The sequence below is a fragment of the Muntiacus reevesi genome, chromosome 6, assembly GCF_963930625.1.
Source record: "Muntiacus reevesi chromosome 6, mMunRee1.1, whole genome shotgun sequence".
NCBI classification, from domain to species: Eukaryota; Metazoa; Chordata; class Mammalia; order Artiodactyla; family Cervidae; genus Muntiacus; species Muntiacus reevesi.
Window position 1 is genome coordinate 98,149,615 of NC_089254.1, and position 22,991 is coordinate 98,172,605.

The 22,991-nt window shown below is 40.9% G+C and overlaps 1 protein-coding gene and 1 pseudogene across 1 annotated transcript in view; both read right to left on the bottom strand.

The window, feature by feature from the left end:
* The window catches only part of KDM7A (lysine demethylase 7A), a 71,454-nt gene that overhangs the window by 44,332 nt on the left and 4,131 nt on the right, over positions 1-22,991 (bottom strand). The window lies entirely within an intron of this gene.
* Positions 789-12,020, bottom strand: LOC136171055 (large ribosomal subunit protein uL16-like; annotated as a pseudogene).

A 22,991-nucleotide genomic window follows, 5' to 3' on the forward strand; every position in this document is an offset into this window, starting at 1 on the left:
TTTTCAAATGAGTCAGTTCTTCGCATCAGGTGGCCAGAGTATTGGAGTTTCAGCTTCAGCATCAGTCCTTCCAATGAACATTCAGGACTGATTTCCTTTAGGATTGACTGCTTTAATCTCCTTGCAGTCCAAGGGACTCTAAAGAGTCTTCTCCAACACCACAGTTCAAAGCATCAATTCTTTGGCACTCAGCTTTCTTCACAGTCCAACTCTCACATCCCAATAACTAAAGTAAAAAAAAAACATACAAAAATCTGTCCTAAAGCAATTTGAATTTAGAAGTACAAGAAATGTTTGCGGAGTTCAGTTCCTTGCTGAGAAACCACGAGACTTAGGGAGTTAACATCTAAGAAAACTTTTTCTAAACCCATTTAACACTAGTCTATCTGTGGGCTCCAAGCCTAGCTATGCATTAGAACCTCCTGTGGAGCTTTTACAGGCTGTGTGAGGCAGCCTTTCAAAAGAATGAGGCAGATCTGCAAGAAAGGATATGGAAAGATCTGCAGGACATGCTGGAAAGCAACAAAAGCCAGGTGCCAAAGAGTATGCCCCCACCCACCCATGCCTGCATGCCTGCAAATGCAGAGTATAATGTGTGGAACCATCTGCAAAAAAAATAACGTGTAAGAGAAAGAAAACTGAATGGATACAGAACGGAAGGGAAGGACAATTGCTTTCACCATACAACTTTCTACTGTGGTTTTTTTAAATTATTGTTTTTGTTTTGCTTTGATAGGAAAGTAGAATATATTGGTGGGCATGCGTAAGGAGAGGACAGTGCCAGGCTCTCATGAGCGCGGGGCCCACCATCTTTCCAGGGGAACATGAGCAGGGATATAATTGACTCCACAGCCACCCTGGATGGGCCGCTTTTCTATCAAGTTTTCAAATTCATCAGCATCAAACTTAGTAAACCTCCACTTCTTGGAGATGTGGATCTTCTGGCAGCCAGGGAACTTGAACTTGGCCCTAGAGAGGGCCTTAATCACATGCTCCTTGCTCCGCAGCTTGGCGCGGATGGACACCGTGACTTGGCCGATGTCGCCCCTGGCCGATGTCGCCCCTGGCCGCTGTGCACACCTGTCTGGAGCCCATTAGCTCCAGCGCAGCATAGCCTCTTGTTCGTGTGGATAACGTGGAAGGCGTGGAGCCACATGGATGTGAAAGCCATCTTTGCCACCGCTTTTCACCATGTACAAATACGGGCACTTGTTGGCTCAAATACAGGCAGCCTCCAGGGCTTCAAAGGAGCGTGGCTCCTACGCATCTGACACTGTGCGGCCACAGGGTGGGAACTCAGCTTCTTTTGGCTTCTTCTGCCCCAGGTCAAAGATGCGGATCTTGGCATCAGGGATACACCTCGATCAGAAGCCAGACTTTGAATAGAGCTTGTTCTTACAGTACAGGTAACACCAGGAGGGATGGCAGTCATGGTGACACCAGGATCTTCAGTGAAAAGAGATGTTTTTCTTAAAAGAAAAAAATACATTCTTGAGCCCCACCTTAGATCTACAGGGAAAAGTTAATGGGTGGTACCTAATAATCTTCATTTTTAACAAGCTACCCAGGCAATTCTTTTGCTCAGTAGAGAAATGGCGGTTAGGAAACTATTGATCTAAAGCCCTAGCAGAAAGGCTAGGGCAATGCCTTATTCACAGCTGTTTCCTGTGAAAACTTTGTTACTCCAATTAGACTTCATATTTCTTAAAGATATGAGTAATGAGATCCAACCAGTTCATCCTAAAGGAGATCAGTCCTGGGTGTTTAATGGTAGGACTGATGTTGAAGCTGAAACTCCAATACTTTGGCCACCTGATTCGAAGAGCTGACTCATTTGAAAAGATCCTGATGCTGGGAAAGACTGAGGGCAGGAGGAGAAGGGGACGACAGAGGATGAGACGGTTGGATGGCATCACCGACTCAATGGACATGGGTTTGGGTGGACTCTGGGAGTTTGTGATGGACAGGGAGGCCTGGCGTGCTGCGGTTCATGGGGTCACAGAGAGTCGGACACGACTGAGCGACTGAATAGTTGCTTCCCTTGTGGCTCAACTGGTAAAGAATTCACCTGCAATGTGGGAGACCTGGTTTCGATCCCTGGATTGGGAAGAAACCGTGGAGAAGGGAAAGGCTACCCACTTCAGTATTCTGGCCTGGAGAATTGGGGTCGCAAAGAGTCGGACACGACTGAGCAACTTTCACTTCACTTCACTTGACTGCTGCTGCTACTAAGTCGCTTCAGTCGTGTCCGACTCTGTGCGACCCCATAGACGGAAGCCCACCAGGCTCCCCCGTCCCTGGGATTCTCCAGGCAAGAACACTGGAGTGGGTTGCCATTTCCTTCTACAATGCATGAAAGTGAAAAATGAAAGTGAAATCACTCAGTCGTGTCCAACTCCCAGTGACCCCATGGAGGGCAGCCTACCAGGCTCCTCCGTCCATGATCGGATTCTCCAGGCAAGAGAACTACAGAGGGTTGCCATTGCCTTCTCCACCACTAATAACTTAGAATTTCCTATTCTCTGATCTACCTAAAGCTGACTATACAGCAGGTGCTCAAAGAATATTTACTGATTGACAGAAAGCAGAAATTCCAAGCACATTAGAGAGGCATTAGTTTGGGCTACTATCCTGGCCAATATTCTACCATACTCAAATTAAATGTGAATTTTGCAGATAGAAAGGGGTAGAAAATGGATGTGACAGGGGAAAAATTAATAACGGATGACTTTTTCTTTCAAGATCTTATTTTGAAATGTCCATACTTTTGTTAATGAAAAATAATGTAGTATTACTCAATGTTCAAATTTAGTCATAGGTATTTATAACCCTATGGTGCAAAAAAGGATCTCTGTTCTTTACAGATTTATATATTATGTCCATTTACTCTGTTCTCCTTTCTTGTAGCTTCTAAGTGTCCCTATCTTAATTTTCCAAGTGGGGTTATCTACTAGAAGAATACATAGATTAAAAAGATTATAGGTTGAAACAGACTTTTAAAAGATGAACCAATAGCCCAGCTCACAGTTCTATTGTCCACTGTGAGTATGGGAAGGAAAGCTATATGTTCTAGGGTCTAATGACATCTACAGAAGATTTAATGTATACAGGGCTAAGAAATCACACCCTGGGATAAAATACAACAGCAAGTCATAAACTTTTATATTGAGGACACTTCAGGGATGAGTCAGCTACAAAGGACAAGAATCAAGTCAAGCAGCTCTAGTGCCCTAGCAACCTTTCTCCTCTTGTAAACAGTCTTCAGTGCCCAAACCTAAGGGAAGAGACTACATGCCGAGCCCAGCCAAGAGAAAGGATTCGTCTTAGAGAACTTCCTGTTGGAATAGAAACTAAAGTTTCTGGGAGGTCTACTCAACACCCTTAGCAGGCTTTTTCATTCTCAATGAAGGATGAGCTAGAGTAGAGGTTTGGATCATAGAAACCTTGACATAATCCTTAACAAATATCCCTACAGCAAGATTTCAAAAAAACTTCAACAAAATTACAAATCAGAAGTACTCAACAAAAGCAAAATGGGTAGTGCTAATTGTCCAGAAAAGTCAGCAGCAAACAGTGCACCATACTATTTCAAAACACACCGTAAGGGCAAAGTGTAAAGTATATAATATGCAGGGATTTTTACCTATTAGATCCATTCTAAAGAAAATGTGTAAGTTCCTCATAGTTCATTTTGTAATTTTTCTTTATTTCCACTAGAGGTCAGATGATAGATGACTGGCAAATACAAGAAAAATCCAGGCAGTCCTTGCTTTGCATGGTAGTGTGGGACCATAAAAACACTTACACAAGTTGAAACCACACAAAGCTATCTTAGTAATCATTGGGAAAATCACAACTGTCCCCTGAGCTTCAAAAATGTTTGTGGAAACATTTAAAACTCTCTTACTGTTAATTGTAATGTATAGAGAAATGAAAAATCAGTAAAACATTTATTTAGTACACTGTAATTTAAAATATGATGCTGTTAAGTGTACCTTCACTAAGTCTCTCAAATGGCAGCAGTGTCAACACTCTCACCATCAGTTACTCATTTTACTATTTCATGTATGCTCAATTTAAATTTCACTTCCAGAAACATCACTTTTTGTTCTTTGCTGGACTTTCGTCTTTATTGACCACTTCCCTCTTTTGATCACCCAGCGTTGCATGATAAGATGGGTTTATCGGTGGGAAAGCAGGACAGCATCCTTTCCTGTCTGTGTGTGAGCTGAAGGATCGATGCTCAGCTGTCACTGACATACTGACTTGCTGACCTGCAAACTGAGGAGCTAGCAGCAAACTCTGTACTTTATTTGCACAGTTAATATATCATGGCGGCCAAAATTTGAATCGTGTTATTCAGGGACTGGTACTTAATTAACCATGGTGATACAGTGATGTAAGGAGAAATATATATTTGGTCTTCCTTCCTGGTTCCTCGCACAACAGTACCTAAAACCTTTGTAAAGTTCCTGAGTGACAGAGGAGCATCTTTGTTATTCATAACAAGCCCCTCTCAACACACTTGAGTTTATGGTAATACAGTGACTCTGGACAGGCCCATGGATAGCTTCACGATGGTCAAGTTGCCCCCAGAACCAACTGTGTGATTAGAGATTTAGAGCTTTCAGCCCATGTCCAACCTTCAAGGAAGGGAGAGAAGTTGGAAATTTAAAAAAAAAAAAAATCGCCAATGGCCAATGATTTAATCTATCATGTCTACGAAGTGAAGCTTCTATAAAAACCCTACCCAAAGGGTTTGGAGTGCTTCGGGGTTGGTGAATGCATTCAGGGGCCAGAAGAGTGGCATATCCCCAACTACAAAGGGACGGAAGTATGTGGGACCCTTAGGACCTTGCCCTATGTACCTCTTCACCTGGTTATTCATTTATAACCTTTATAATATCTTTTATAATTATATAAAGGATAGTGCAAAGGAAAGTGCTTCCCTGGGTTCTGTGAGCCATCAGAGCAAATTATCAAACCTAAACAGGGAGTCATGGAAACCCCATTTGCAGCCAAGTCAGAAATGGATATAACCCATGAATTCACTATTTGTGATTGCTGTCTGAAGTAGGGGGGACAGATTAGTTGGACTGAGCCCTTAACCTGTGGTGGTGATGTTGTATGGTCGCTAAGTCATGTCCGACTCTCTGCAACCCCATGGACTGTAGCTTACCATGCTGCTCTGTCCATCGCATTGTCCAGGCAAGAATAACAGAGTGGGTTGCCATCTCCTTCTCGGATGGCATCTTACCGACCCAACGATCAAACCCGTGTCTCCTGCATTGCACCAGGGAAGACCCCAAAATATGGAACATTTCACAGTTAACCTGTGAGGTCTACTCCAACTCAAGGTAATCACTATCAGAGTTGAATTAAATTGTAGGACACCCAGTTGGTGTCTACAGAAAACTGAGTGTAGAAAACCCACACATTTGGTGTTAGAAGTGCTATAACCAGAGAAACAGTTTTCCTTTGCATGGTGACTGAAATCTGTGCAAATCAGAACCACACAAAGTACGGACTGCCTATACAGCATTCTCTAAAACAGTATTTCTGAAACTGTCCCACAGAAGTTAAGGTTACACACATAAAGATTCCACAGTCAAATAAGACTAGGGAGGTGCTGGGCTGAGATCAAATCACTTTATTTACCAGCAAAATGCCTTGGAGAACTCAACCAGTTGATGTGCACATTGCATTTCCCAGATGAGGATCAAGATGGTGCTATTATTTCCCACCTTAGGAATATGTTATAGAAGTTAATGTTCAGACTCACCAACTGTAAATATTTACTACAAACTTAATGTTTTATAATTACAATTGTCATAGTTTAAATTTACAATTTTTTAAATTTATAATTTTTACAATTGGTACAAAGTACTGGTATATTAAATGTTTAGTAAAACCACTCCTTTAACACAGGATACCAAATTAGCAACAGCATTACCAATCACAGCATACAGTATCGGAAAACATATGAGCAAGAAAAGTCAATAACTAATAACACACTAAAACTTTTGAAAACTCTGTCTCTCTCTCTTTTTGCACTGGGGATCCAGGGCTTCCGTAGTGGCTCAGAGGGTAAAGAATCTGCCCGTAATGCGGGAGGACCTGGGTTCGATCCCTAGGTTGGGAAGATCCCCTGGAGGAGGGCCTGGCAACCCACTCCAGTATTCTTGCCTGGAGAATCCCCTGGAACCCATGACCCCTGCAGTGGAAACTGGGAGTCTAAACCACTGGACAGCCAGGAAAGTCCCTAAAACTATCCTTTTCACCTTAAAAGAAACTTATCGAAATGTCTGTCTCATACTTCCCTTATCACAATATAATTGTGTGTGTGCTCAGTCGCTCAGTTGTGTCAGACTCTTTGTGACCCCATCACGATGTAATTAACAAATATTGATAGGGCACTTCCTAGGCTCAAGCCTAAAAGCTATACCTTAAAGAGCTGACAATTTTATCAAAATACACAAGAAGAATCAAGATACACCATATTGCTATGCCAGGCGTCTGATTTTCTTCTGGGCAAAATTACCTATAAGCCAGGACCACCCTTCTCCACAGAGCTTCTTTCCTAGGGTTAGGAATTCAAAGCTACCATCTAGCATCGTGAGCTCTCTGACCTCAAAATGATAACCCTGCCTGCCAAGTCTGTTTAGGTGATATCTGCAAAGTTCCTTCTGCATTGCTTGAATCCATTCCTGGCTAGGCCCATCCAGCTGTCACCAATGTATCAGAATGAGAATGGGCAATTTAAGAAGACCTCTTACTGAATTCCACATCAAAATCTTGACGTTTTTCTCTAGGTAAGAAAACAAAATCAGAAGCAGCAACAGGAACCAGTTAAAAGAAGATAAGAGATAGCAGGAAAAACAGATATCAAGGAAGGAGATGAACACTGTTAAATAAATGCCCGTCTGACCTGCGGCAATATAGTGCACTAACTGAACAACACATGCCAGGAGCTCACAGAGCACAAAGAGTAACTTAGGTCCATGATGGTAAGACACTAAAATTAAGTGGTACAGTATTCTATCAAGAAGAGCATAGCATATTACTAAAATCCTTCTAAAAATAGTTGACACAGAAAGAATTTTAACTCCTGGGTAACTTTTCTGAGGATACTCAGCCACATTTCACAAGTAGAACCTTGGGGGAAATCTTGTTTAAGTAGTCTGTAACATTTCCCAAAGATGGCAATGCCATTGCTAGTTTTTTATATGCTACTTAATCTGTAAAATGTTAACACTTCATTGCAGTTGTTCCCAGGTTAAAGGTTACCTATTACTATGAAATGTTTCTAGCATTTTAAAAAGTAGGGATTCAAAAGGAATAAAAGGAGAAATAAATTAAAAGTTTCAAATTAAAATCATATCACACAGAAACTCCAAGTCAAGGCATCTTTCTAAGGTAGTGGGAACAGAAAATTATTCAGTGAAGTAAGCAAGCAACTTTCACATTTTACTTTGGTAGTCGTAGTCCCAAAATATCTGCACAGACATAAGCAAATGAAACACTCTTATTATACAGGCATAATATTGTATATTATTATATAATGCATATAATACACTGCCATGCTATTAATAAGTGGAATCCAAACTCTACTTTTGAATCCAGTTATCTTTCAACCATTTACTTATGATTGATCACTCTTCAATAAACAAATTTCAACCCATTGAGGTTGGAGTGTCCCAGGAGCAGATCGTGACACACAAATCTGAGTGGGGTGTTCATAGGGGAGGTCATCTCTGGAAGCACTGGCCAGCGAATGGAAAGGGGGGACAGGGAAGGGGAGGAGGCCACAGAGAGCACCTTCAGGAGCATTTACCCCTTTGGGGACACCTGGAAGACGAATCCATGCAGAAGGGGCTTCAGATGGTACCAGCAATGGAAGAGGAAGCTAAGGTATTTATCCACTGTCTCCCAATCAACAACGGTTGAGGGCTATCCAGAGGCACTAACTGCCCAAAATTCTCAGCCTGCTTCAACTGGTAAGCTGCTGAGCACCTGGAGCCAGAAAAAGCCCTCAGGTCAATTCTCAAGTGTTTTCAACAAGAAGGTATTCCAGACATAGGGACGGAGACAAAGACAGAGATGATGATGTCATTCAGTTGTGTCTGACTCTTTGCAACCCCATGGACTGCAGCACACCAGGCTTCCCGGTCTTTCACTATCTCTCAAACTCTGGGAGAGACAGAGATGGAAATTCAGAAGCCAGGGGAGATGCGTGGGGTTCAGGACAGCCTGCTACCTGGGTGGACTGTAGTCGAGCCAAACTAATGTGCAGCGATACTGAATTTGTTTACTCTTTGTACATATACACATGCTCATCTTAACATTCACTGTGTTCTTCATCCTTCTGTCCATTATTCCTTCATTCTCTCTGTGATGAATAATGAACAAGCATATACATAAAATACATATGATGGGTGTGGAGAAAAGGGAACCCTCCTACACTGTTGGTGGGAATGCAAACTGGTACAGCCACTATGGAGAACAGTGGGCAGATTTCTTAAAAAACGTAATAGAACTGCCATATGACCCAGCAATCCCACTCCAGGGCATACACACCGAGGAAACCAGATCTGAAAGAGACACGTGCTCCCCAATGTTCACTGCAGCACTGTTTACAATAGCCAGGACATGGAAGCAACCTAGATGCCCATCAGCAGACGAATGGATAAAGAAGTTGTGGTACATATATACAATGGAATATTACTCAACTATAAAAAGGAACACATTTGAGTCAGTTCTGATGAGGTGGATGAAACTGGAGCCTATTATACAGAGTGAAATCAGTCAGAAAGAGAATTAACATGTATATATGGAATTTAGAAAGACATTAACCACAATACTATATGCGAGGCAGCAAAAGATGCACAGATGTAAAGAACAGACTTTAGGACTATGTCAGAGAAGGCAAGGGGGGTATGATTTGAGGGAACAGCATTGAAACATGTGCATTATCATATGTAAAATAGATGACCAGTGCAAGTTCCACGCGTGAAGCAGGGCACTCAAAGCCGGTGCTCTGGAACAACCCAGAGGGATGGGGTGGGGAGCGAGGTGGGAGGGGGTTCAGGATGGGGGGACACATGGCTGATTCATGTCAATGTATGCCAAAAACCATCACAATATTCTAATTATCCTCCAACTAAAATAGTTAATTTTAAAAATAAATAAAGGCATATGCTACACACACACAAAAATACATATGATAAAGTTATTATACATAAACAGGTACGCACTAAGTAAATAATATTAATAATGTTGCCAATTAATAAGTAATATTTAATACTTAATTTCTGAACAAAGATTAAGGACTAAGTTGTCCAACTTGATGAGAAAATTCAAAACTAATTTGTGCATATGGGAACTCAGCAACACTCCAGAGGGAGAAATAACCATTCCTACCAGTTCCAGAGACACATATAAAGTTGATGGGTTGTAAAGATCTGTTCTGTCCCACCTCTGAGAGCAGCCTCAGCTCTGGGCCTGCTACCATGAATCCCTTGTGAGACAGGACATGATGCAGAAGAAATGAGATGGGGAGCAGACGAAAGGAGGGCAATCATCTTTTAGACAAAAGGGATTAAAATATTTTAGCTATTTTAAGAGAAGTTCCACAGAGAAAGTAGCACTTCAGGAACTATTTTTGAATGAAGAAAAGACATCATGGTGATGACCAGGGAATTTCCAGAGATTTTTTTTTTTTCCTGCTGAAGAAGGAAAGTGTTGTGCTATACTTACATATCTGTGGTGAGGGCTGGGGGCTGGGGGGATGGCTACAGGGAGGGTAACACTAAGGAAAGGAGGGGCGGGGGCTACTCTGAGAATGAGGAAGGAAAACAAAGAAAGCTAGGATAAGGCAGAAGAGATGAGATCATGCAGCGACAGCAAGAGGCAGAAATAAAATGAAGAGGGATTTCTGCAGGTGGAGGTACAAGCCGTATTAGTTCATTCGTTTGTATGCCCCAGTATGGTACACGAGTAAAACAGGCACTTGACACTATCTGCTTTCCTTCCATCAAGCGATGAACTCACCTGTAAAATGAACCCAAATGCCTTCCATGGCTCAACTACTCACTCATTCAAAGCACTCTCAGGACGCTGGAAACACAGCAATGATAAAATCAACAAACCAAGTGTCTACACTCTTGAGGCTTACATTTTACTGGTAGGAGATAGACAGAAATGAGGCTGGTACAGCCCGAAGGAGCAGTGGCAGGGGACGATGCCAGACGGACAGTTGGGAACAATCTGCTGGGTCTTACAGGCCACAGGAAGGCTTCCGCTCTGAGTGGGATTCCAGCAGAGGAGTCACAGGGTCCGACGTTTTAAAAGTACTACTCTGGTTGCTGTGTTGGCAGGAGGAGAACTAGTTAGGCAGTTACTGCAATAATCTCAATTTATATAGGACAGGGAAGTGAAATGATGAGAAGAGGTGAGATTCTGAAGGTGAGCCAACAGGAGTCTGCTGAAAATTTAGCGCAGATTACAGGAAAAGAAACGTGAAAGTGTTAGTTGCTCAGTCAAGTCTGACTCTGCGACCCCATGGACTGTAGCCAGTCTCCTCTCTCCATGAGATTCTCCAGGCAAGAATACTGGAGTGGGTTGCCATTCCCTTCTCCAGAGAAGAAGCGAGGATGACTTCAAAAATTCTGGCCCAAAGGAACTGCCATTAACTAAGATGAACAGGACTGTGGGAAGAGTGGGGCTGACTGGGAAGCCAGATCTGGAGTTTGACTTTAGACACACTAGAAGATCGGATGCTTACTATTCATCCAAGTAGAGATATTAAGTTGGCAATTACATATTTAAGATGAGAGCTCAGGGAAGAGGTCTACAAAGGTGATAAAAATTGAGGGATCACCCACACACAGATGAAAGCTGAAGTGGTGAGACCAGATAAATGTCAAAAAAAGAGAACTACTGAGGAATGAACCCTGCGGCACCCAGTGACAAAAGACCAGGGAGATAAGAAGGAACTGCAATGAGGACTGAGTATGAGGAGAAGGAAGGAAGAATGAGGCAGGGGAACTATAAGCATAGGGATCTTCTAGAAGCCAAGTAAGGTGAAACTCATCCATAACTTTGAAAAGAACTGCTCCAACGGCGTAGCAAAGATGAAAGTCCCCCTGGACTAGGTTCAGAGAGAATGGACCTCAGCTAGATAGAGATGGGAAGGAAAACCACAACTGGAGGCAGCAAATACAGACAATCCTTCTGGTGAATTTTACTACAAAGGGAGAAAAGAAATGAGGTTGCAACTGAAGGATGAATGTCAGATCAGTAATTTTTTTAATGAAGTTAAACCTTATTTGCACACTAATGGGGGGAAATGATACTGGGGAAGGAGGTAACTGCTGGGGTCAAGTCCTTGAATCAGGGAAAGGAGATGGGATCTTCCACAACGAATACACCTACAGATAATCTCCAATGACTTAGCACTTTCCTTTTCTTTCTGAAATTACATTTCCAGAAAATTTCCTATTTCTGAAAATAGATCTCTCCAACTAAAGCAAACTTGGGCTCACAAATGGTTGAATGTGAGATGCGTAGCACTGACACTTCAAAAACAGTGACTAGAATTAAAAATGTCTGAAGGGGAAAATGTCATTTATTTGAAGAATATATACTATTTTGACAAAACAGATAAACTACTTTTCATCATTTAAGGATCCCTTCTTTCTGTGGGTGTGTACAAACCCTTTAGCTACATTTTATTAATCTACTTCAAGGTCTACCGAAGTGTACCGTTGTGCATACTTGAATGAATAGATTTCAAGCAGACTTAAAGTCTGCTAGAAAGATGGCCCGCCTGAGCAGCTGAGCTACAAGTCATCCAATCTTGCCATAAATGCTGAGGAATGTGCTGAGGCTGTAAACAGTTACTCACACTGCTGGGCGGGCAGGGCACCATTAGAACAGAGGAACCCAGAGGACCCCAGCACGGTCAACACCCTGAGAATGGCCGAACCTGGTGGGATCCAGTTCCTGGATGGCACTGTCATTGGCAACAGGACATCAGTATGAGAACTGAAGACCAGGTGAGCTTGTCCTGCCAATGGGACAAATTCTGCAGAGCCTTCCGCTTTACAGAGCCATTCTCATTTGGTTAAATTCTTCAATCCTTTACTTCTATTAGCAAAACCTGTATCCTTTACCTGTGTCTGTATTATCCTTTCGGCAATCACCATCACCCTTCTGACAATCTTACACATAAACATTTTAGATGATAACACCTCTTTATCTCAATAAATATATCTTTTCTCACAAATATTAAAATATGTAGTAAGCACAGCAAACACAGGATTTAACAGATACCACTGCTTAGGACAAAATTAAATTTGAAAAACCAAATTCCATTTAAAGTGGTTTTAAGGAAAAATATTAAGTAAACAGTACAAGTGCCACGCAGATGCAGCAGAAACCATGATGGTGGTCAATGAAAGCTTGAAATGCGACAGTGGTAATGAAACCAAAAATCACTGATGTGGTGAAGAGAGACGAAAAATCATGCATATCTTAACATCACTTGATCCTTAAGTTCTAAAAACCTTGTACCACAATCTTCCTCTGTCCTATCCAAAGAAACAGAGAACCTCTCAAAACACCAAAACCAGTGAATGCATTGTGCAGCGGCCCTGCAGCAAGGACAAGGCTGAAAACAAAGCATTGTGCAACTGGCAGGAGGTAGGTGGAGAGAGTCACTGGGAGACACTCCTGAAGGGACAGGCAGCCCCCAGCGAGGCGATCCTGGGGGAGAGGGGTGTGCGCAAGACTGTGGAGCTTCCAAAGGCTAATAACTTCCAACAAGGGCTTCAAGGAATGAGAACCCAAGCTCAGGGCAGGGAATCTGAGCTCTCCTCCCACAAGAGGAGAGCAGAGAAGAGGAAAATAAGGCAGGCAGGGTCCAGTGCTGACTGCTTGGCATCTGGATGGCTGGAAAAATGGGCATGAGGAGAGAAGTCCCTGAATCAAACAGAAGGGACTCTGCTCTCCCCGTAACCATGGCATCGAAGGAAATGTTGATCCTCCTATATGCAGAAAATAAGGACAGGCCAGCAAAAAAAAAAGGAAAGTGACTTCAAGAACCAGACACACAGAAAGCCGGCCTTAAAATAGGAAGAATGTAAGAGGAATATGAGTCAGACCTGTGACAAGTTAAATTAAGTAAAAAAAAGCTCCAATTCCTCTAATCTTCAGACAGCTTATATCCTAAGGTTCCTTCATGAAGCAGTGAGGTGAAAAAGACTGACCACATGTCTATGGTGCAGCGTGTGTGACCCGTGAGGCTCTGAGGGAGGTCAGAGAGAAGAGGAAAGTCCCGGGAACCCACAAGCCCAGGCTCTGGAGAGAAGGCACCCATGCGGTCGGCCACCGCAGAAAGCTTCTCAAGTCATCGATGGGAACCATCCAGAAAGTCTCTGCTTCAAAAGATGCATTTTGCCTCATACTTGTGACAGAGATTCCTGGGCAGTGTAAATATCTCCAGGACTTCCAGACAGATGTCTAGGGCCATCTTATTTTTTTTTTTTTTTTTTTTAATATTTATTAATATTTAAGTATCCATAGGATACTACATAAATCAAAAGGACCACAGTGGACTATGTCCCAATTTCTTTGTCAAAGAGGACCACTCATCTGCCAACACTTTCTGTGCATACAAAACCACTAAATTATCTACAATGGTATAGCTTTACCCAGCTTCTGCAGTTTCGTAATTTATTGCACACGATGTCAAGACTGTTATGATTACTGATAAACAGAAGTCGATATTATGTTTGAAATCCTGTGTTATGAGCTCAAGGAAAACATTTCCACTTTACAAAGGAAGAGAAGTTTAACACTTCACAAAGTATTCTGAAAGTTTTACTTCCCCCTACCTGTAAAATGAGCTTCCCTGGTGGCTCAGATGATAAAGCAATCTGCCTGCAATGTGGGAGACCGGGGTTTGATCCCCAGGTTGGGAGGATCTCCTGGAGGAGGAAATGGCAACCCACTCCAGTATTCTTACCTGGAGAATCCCATGGACGGAGGAGCCTCGTGGGCTACAGTCCATGGGGTCACAAAGAGTCAGACACGAGTGAGCGACTTCACTTTCACTTCACCCGTAAAATAAAAACTGGATATGTCATTGTATTTCCTCTAACAATGATTTTTTGATGTATTAGAATTATCAGATGAATGTAACCTATAGCCCTGATAAAGAAGTATCTTACATTTGCATAGTTAGTATGTTTAAGCTTATCAAACTTATATTTCACTACAAGTGCTCCTTACCCTTTCTGTCTTTGATCAACAGTCACTTTAGAAAATAGATTTTAAATAGGGTTACAGCTAAAAAAAAAGTGGGCTTCCCTAGTAGTTCAGCTGGTAAAGAATCTGCCTACAATGCAGAAGACCCCAGTTCGATTCCTGGGTTGGGAAAATCTCCTGGAGAAGGGATAGGCTACTCACTCCAGTATTCTGGCCTAGAGAATTCCATGGACTGTATAGTCCATAGGGTCACAAAGAGTCAGACACAACTGAGTGACTTTCACAGCTAAAAACAATTTCAGAATGTATAATGCTAGGAACTTAAGAATGTACCTAAATGCTTATCAAGAATAAAGATAAACATAAAAATATATACATATACATTGCAGCACTGTTAAGTACTAAAAAAAAGAGAGAGAGAAACCAGCTGAAGAATTCATCAACAGAGAACCAGGTAAATTATGGTAAATCCACAGAATGGAATTCTATGCAGCCATTAAAAAGCATGAGATATCTGTATATGCTGGTGTGAAGAGCTCTCCTAGACCACTGGAATATTTTAAAAAATTAAGAAGAACAAGGTACAAAATCATATATACCATATGATCCCTTCCATCTGGATGGAAATTCAAAATTGTTAATGGTATTTCCCACTGAGGAAAGGGGACTATAGGAAGGAGACAAGACACTTCCACCTTTCATTTTTTTTATCTTTCTATATTGCTTGAATTGCTTACCAGATTTTGGAGGTTTTTTGTTTCTTAGTTACAAGTTATGTGGTCAAAGGAGACATGGACCTTTTTTAAGATTCATCATTTTACTTCACATTGCTTAAAACTAATACATTGAAATTTTTCCTTTAATAACCAATAGAAGATACTGAGCCAATTAATTTCAAAACCAGTGGTGAAGGGAAAGAATCAAGCATTTAAATCTGCCTTTCCTATATAAACTGTACCACTACGTAACCAAAGGAGTAGACAAAGGGAAGTTTTCTTGTTATAAAGGTACTCCAGCTAATAAATGAAGAAGAAATTTTATAATTAAAATATCATTTTGCAACTGCTAATGGACAAATGAATGGATACTGGCATTGACCAATGGCAGCAAACGTAACAAAAATAGAAACTACCAGACATTTCATGCCTCCCAATGGAAGACTATACCATCCATTCATAAAATACTCTTGGGGGTAAAAATACCTGAAATCGAATCAAGATCGTCTAGCTCCAACTATCAATTTACAGGGAAGAGAGGAACATGTTGAGAGATACTACAGGGATGTAATAAGCAAAACCCAGGAAGTAGATAAACCACCACTTTCTGCAAGAAATAAATTGCAAAGGAAAAAAAAGAGAAAGAAGACCAAAACCGACAAATCAGGGTTTTCCAACAGCAGGACTACTGCCATTTAGGACTAGGTAACTCTTCCTTACGGGGCTGCGCTGTGCATGATGCTCAGAGCATACCTGCCCTCTCCTCTGACACGCCTGAAACAGCTCCACCCACCCCCTGCCAAAATAACAAACGCCTCCAGACACTGCCTCCTGTCCTTTGGGAGGCAGCATCCCATCCAGCTGAGAACCAATGATACAACTAATCAAATGTGTGGACCTTACTTGGACCTCAATGCAAACTATTAATACAGTACCAAGATTTGCCATTTATTGTAGTTTTTCTTAGAAGAGGCCTTATCTTAAGAGAAACACGTGCTAAAATAAAATAGTCACAAATCTAATGATACACCCCAAGTTCACTGAAAATAACACCAAGGGCAAGGGAAATCAGGGCAGGGTTAAATGAAGCAAGACTGGTCATGAATGAATTGTTAATCACTAAAACGGAGTGATGGTCTCTGGGAGCCCATTATACTGTCCTGTTAATTTCTGTTTATGTCTGAAATTTTCTTTAAAAAAAAAAACAAAAACACAAAAATTAAAATCAAAGCCAAGACCACTGTGGTGGTGAGTAACATTCAACTGAATGACAAACCAACCCACTGAAAGAATCTTAACATTCAACTAGTTTCCATTAACCATGCTTGGGGCTTTCAGAATATATAAACAGATGATTCTTTAAAAAAAAGAAAAGGAAAAAGAAAATGGCCCCGAGTTCCATGAAGAATTGTTCAAATTCATTTGTAATTTTTAGAGATATGCAAATCAAAACATGGATACCATTTTTGACCTCTTAGGTTGGCAAACATTAAAAATATGACAACAGGTCCTGATGTCAAGAATGTGGAAAGTGGAACTCTCCTACACTGATGGTGGGAACGAAAACTAGTCCAGCCATTCAGGAGAGGAGTCTGGTGAGCCTGACAAAACAGTGCACTCATTTTTGACCAAGTAATTCTACTTCTAGCAATCTAACCTGGAGATACACTTCCATTAAGACAAAAATACATATGCACAAGGTTACTCATTACTGTAATTATAAAACAACCTAGATGCCCATACACAAGAAAATGGATAAACAGATCAGGGCATATGCACACAAAGGAGTACCACACAGCTGTTAAAAAGAATAAAGAAGAGCCCCACAAAAGGACAGTGATTCCTAGTAAACACTGTCAAAGCAAAAAAAAAAAGGCAACGAGTATCTATTGTATGATACACTTTGGGGGGGGGGGGGGGAAGCGGTCCTGAGAAAATACACATGGATCTGCTTGTTTTGTGAGAAAACAAACAGCAGACTTCACACAGAAAGAGACTGATGACTCATGAGGACGGGGGAGATGGGGACGCGGAGGGGCAGGAGGAGTGAAGGGGGCGTCGACACGTCTGAGTATACCTTTTCAAGTAACTTCAAGTAAAACCACAGCCATGTACCACATTCTCAAAATACAAACCAACAATTAAAACCAACCAGGACAGAGGAGGAATCCAGAACGCAATATAAACAGAAACAAATAAACCTAAGTGAAAGTCACTCAGCTCAGTCATGTTGACTCTCTGCGACCTCATGGTCTATACAGTCCATGGAATTCTCCAGGCCAGAATACTGGAGGGGGCAGCCTTTCCCTTCTCCAGGGGATCTTCCCAACCCAGGGATCAAACCCAGGTCTCCCGCATTGCAGGCAGATTCTTCACCAACTGAGCCACCAGGGAAGCCCCACAAATAAACCTAACCATGTTACAAATAAATAACTCACTAAAGTAGAAGAAAAGAACTAAGATAACTTTGGAAAACAGTCTTCTGCCTAGACATAAGGCTATAAAGCTAAAGACAAAAAAAAAAAAAAAAAACTACACAGATACTAGAATCTACTTAGCAAATTGCCTTTCTCAGAAGTGTATAGGTTACCAACTTGAGAACTATTTTATGTACTTTATGTATACACTAGGATTGAAGAAATAAGTAAATTACATATTGTAGATAATGAGAGCTGCATCTCTCTAAGTCAATAAAGTTATAAGGAAAGGGGAAGGTTAAAATGAACTTTGTGATGTTAGATTAGAATCAAAGGTATTATAAAACTTTACAGTCTTAATACAGATAGACAGACGCAAACACACACACGTGTGTGGATGTGTGTGACTAGAGTATTTCCTAGCTCTGTCCACGGAGAAGGCCTGGAAGCAATGAGTCCACCGAGTGCCAGACCTTGGTCTCTAACAACCATTCTCCAATAAAAGGAACCAGGGCTCACACAAATCCTCACAAAAATCACAGAAGTTACCACTAACTCCCACCGTAGTTAATATTCATAGAAAAGTAAGCAAGCAATCACTACAACAATACAACGTAACTTCCAAGAAGAATTAGACACTCGGTAGCAGCTGCAAGCTCAGCACTGACCTGCTGCTCAAAAGCTGCGCACGAGACAAGGATGCCCACTCTCACCACTACTATTCAACATAGTGTTGGAAGTTTTGGCCACAGCAATCAGAGCAGAAAAAGACATAAAAAGAATCCAGATAGGAAAAGAAGAAGTGAAACTCTCGCTGTTTGCAGATGACATGATCCTCTACATAGAAAACCCTAAAGACTCTTCCAGAAAATTACTAGAGCTAATCAATGAATATAGTAAAGTTGCAGGATATAAAATTAACACACAGAAATCCCTTGCATTCCTATACACTAACAATGAGAAAACAGAAAGAGAAATTAAGGAAACAATACCATTCACCATTGCAACAAAAAGAATAAAATACTTAGGAGTATATCTACCTAAAGAAACAAAAGACCTATACATAGAAAACTATAAAACACTGATGAAAGAAATCAAAGAGGACACAAACAGATGGAGAAACATACCGTGTTCATGGATTGGAAGAATCAATATTGTCAAAATGGCTATTCTACCCAAAGCAATCTATAGATTCAATGCAATCCCTATCAAGCTACCAACGGTATTTTTCACAGAACTAGAACAAATAATTTCACAATTTGTATGGAAATACAAAAAACCTCGAATAGCCAAAGTAATCTTGAGAAAGAAGAAAGGAACTGGAGGAATCAACCTGCCTGACTTCAGACTCTACTACAAAGCCACAGTCATCAAGACAGTATGGTACTGGCACAAAGACAGAAATATAGATCAATGGAACAGAATAGAAAGCCCAGAGATAAATCCACGAACCTATGGACACCTCATCTTTGACAAAGGAGGCAAGGATATACAATGGAAAAAAGACAATCTCTTTAACAAGTGGTGCTGGGAAAACTGGTCAACCACTTGTAAAAGAATGAAACTAGAACACTTTCTAACACCATACACAAAAATAAACTCAAAATGGATTAAAGATCTAAATGTAAGACCAGAAACTATAAAACTCCTAGAGGAGAACATAGGCAAAACACTCTCCGACATAAATCACAGCAAGATCTTCTATGACCCACCTCCCAGAATATTGGAAATAAAAGCAAAAATAAACAAATGGGACCTAATGAAAATTAAAAGCTTTTGCACAACAAAGGAAACTATAAGTAAGGTGAAAAGACAGCCCTCAGATTGGGAGAAAATAATAACAAATGAGGAAACAGACAAAGGATTAATCTCAAAAATATACAAGCAACTCCTGAAGCTCAATTCCAGAAAAATAAACGACCCAATCAAAAAATGGGCCAAAGAACTAAACAGACATTTCTCCAAAGAAGACATACAGATGGCTAACAAACACATGAAAAGATGCTCAACATCACTCATCATCAGAGAAATGCAAATCAAAACCACAACGAGGTACCATTACACGCCAGTCAGGATGGCTGCTATCCAAAAGTCTACAAGCAATAAATGCTGGAGAGGGTGTGGAGAAAAGGGAACCCTCTTACACTGTTGGTGGGAATGCAAACTAGTACAGCCACTATGGAAAACAGTGTGGAGATTTCTTAAAAAACTGGAAATAGAACTGCCATATGACCCAGCAATACCACTTCTAGGCATACACACTGAGGAATCCAGATCTGAAAGAGACACGTGCACCCCAATGTTCATTGCAGCACTGTTTATAATAGCCAGGACATGGAAGCAACCCAGATGCCCATCAACAGATGAATGGATAAGGAAGCTGTGGTACATATACACCATGGAATATTACTCAGCAGTTAAAAAGAATTCATTTGAATCAGTTCTAATGAGATGGATGAAACTGGAGCCCATTATACAGAGTGAAGTAAGCCAGAAAGATAAAGAACATTACAGTATACTAACACATATATACGGAATTTAGATAGATGGTGGCGATAACCCTATATGCAAAACAGAAAAAGAGACACAGAAGTACAGAACAGACTTTTGAACTCTGGGGGAGAACGTGAGGGTGGGATGTTTTGAAAGAACAGCATGTATACTATCTATGGTGAAACGGACCACCAGCCCAGGTGGGATGCATGAGTCAGGTGCTCGGGCCTGGTGCACTGGGAGGACCCAGAGGAGTCGGGTGGAGAGGGAGGTGGGAGGGGGGATCGGGATGGGGAATACGTGTAACTATATGGCTGATTCATGTCAATGTATGACAAAACCCACTGAAATGTTGTAAAGTGATTGGCCTCCAACTAATAAAATAATATTTAAAAAAAAAAAAAAAAAAGCTGCGCACGTTATTGTGGTGTTTCAACTGCTCAACCCGCCAAAGCTCGCTTTGTGATCAATTTCCTTCACACCTGTTCTATTCTTATTCTTGAGCTCCACCACATCAGATCATCAAATAAGAAGGCGCTCTTCCCCTTGGTGATCAGTAAACTCAATTTCATGCCTAAGAACATGAGATATGAGAGCAAACCAAGCAGAAATCTGCCCCCAAACTAACGGTTTAAAATTTTTTTAAAGCTTGATGGGAGAACTATATGTGAGTGTCACTAAGCATTCTATGACTCCATTTCACAACATATTTTCGTTCAAAAAGTAACACTGAGCATGTATGCATAATTACAATTGTAAGTGAAACATATGAAGAAAATACTCATATATTCTCCCATGATAAACTGTCACATCAAAAAAAAAAGATGTTGAGAAATTCAATAAATAGACTTTTTGTCTCTTACAGGGAGATGATACATGTTCATGTAGTATGTTTATAATACTAAAAGACTTGATCATTATGCAGAAATGTATATAAAACCAATTATAAAAATAATTCCCAACCTTGACATTAAGAAAAACCAAAATACACTCCAATAAGAAGTCCATTATAAGAAGGATGAAACAGTTAATCATAAAATTTTTCAAGTAACTATCTTACACTCTGTTCCCAAGCCAGTTATGATTATTTTAAACCTATTTATGCCACAGAAATTAATTGTAATAAAGAAAAATAAGGAAGATGTTTACAGATGTATTTCTGTGGAACCCTGTCACATCTGTTTACCCATGCCACCACCCCAGCACCCCAGCCAGCCCAGGACAGAGGCGGAGTTCAGATCTCGCTCTATGACCTTCTAGCTCTGCAACCCTGGGAAAGTTACTGACCTCTCAACCCTCGGACTCCTCATCTGTAAAATGGAGATAACACCACCACTTATCCAGCAAGGTTACAGTGAGAATTAGATGAGTTAGTTAACAGAGCTCACGCAGTTAGAACAGCGCCTAGCACTGGTAAAGCATTCAGTTAAAGAGTTCAAGTAAGTTCCCAGGACTCCACAGTGAGTAGGTGGGAAACTCCTATCCAACAGCATTATTCTTGGTAACATGCTTCTATCCTCACAAACCAGGCTCTTCATTCATTCAAACTTCAGGAATAAAAATTAATATAGGACCTGTGTAAATTACCAAAACCCACTCAAACATTCTAAATCATCTCTCATCTGGATTATCACAATGGCTTTCTGACTCGTCTGCCTGTCACCTTTACCTCCCCTCTCTTTTCTCCATGTAGCAGCCAGAGTGAATCTTTTAAAGTTTAAGTCAAATGGTTTATTCCTCCACTCAAAATATTTGACTATTTGCTCTGAGTGAAATCCAAAATTTTTTTGCATTCCAATGTCTCTTTCTCAAAACCTCCCATAATCACACCATATGAACGCAGACTTGCACTACCCCCAGTCCTTTCTCTTCTAACTCAATTTTTCTTCACAGCACTAAACATTCTTTTGGCATGTGTATTTGTTCATCTATCCCACCTCCCCACCACCCCTGTGCATGTGAGCTCAGATGTATCTGACTCTCTGCAACCCCACGGACTGCAGCCCACCAGGTTCCTCTGTTCATGGGACTTCCCAGGCTAGAATATTGGGGCAGGTTGCCATTTCCATAGAATATGTTACAGGAGACCAAGGACTTTGCTTTACTCACCACTGTATTTCTAGCACCAAGAACAGCGCCAGGCATACTGAAAATTGGGCCAAAGCCAACAGCATACTTGATAAAACCCAAGAGGCAATCCCTTGTGTAAGGAACAAGAGATGAAATAAAATCACAAAATACTATGTGTTGTCTATTTACACCACAGAAAATAATTGTAATAAAGAAAAATAAGGAAGATGTTTTACAGATGTATTTCTGTAAACAGACCTTGCTCTATGACCTTCTAGCTTTGCAACCCTGGGATAGTTACTGACCTCTCAACCCTCAGATGCCTCACCTGTAAAATGGAGATAATAACAACACTTACCCAGCAAGGTTACAGTGAGAATTAGCTGCAAAGTGGCAAATTTTTATTTTTTTATACTTTTCATTTTAATATTTGAAGTATAATAAAGTTTTAAAAAATCTTCAATGTGTATGCAGATCAGTGAACTTCTCCACCTGTATACACGCATGACCAAGATACAGAATATTTCCTGCACCTTGGAAACTCCCTTCCCCTCCTCTCAGGAAACACCCCTGGAGAGGTAAGTGCCAGTCTGACTTCTATCACCCAATTATGCCTGCACTTGAACTTCACAGAAGTAGAATCAAATAGTAAATGCTTTCATGCCTGTCTTCCTTTGTTCAACTTCATATCCATGAGATCCACCCACGTCATTGCACACATCAGGAGTACAGTCCTTCTTGAAGGCTAAGTAGCATTCCATGAGTATGCCACAACTCATACAATCAAGTATTGATGATATTTAAGCTGTTCCCATTTGGGGATAATAGAACAGTGCTGCCATGAATGGTTTTCTGGGTTCATGGGTACATCATTTGGTGGAAATATTCAATTATCTGCAGAATGACGACATTTTTTGTTTGAGGATTTTTGGGGGGGAGGGGGGTAGTAATGGTTAATAATAATACCTTAGTGAGAATCCAGGAAAATACAAGTGGGCAATGGGTGAAAGTATAAACTGAAATAACC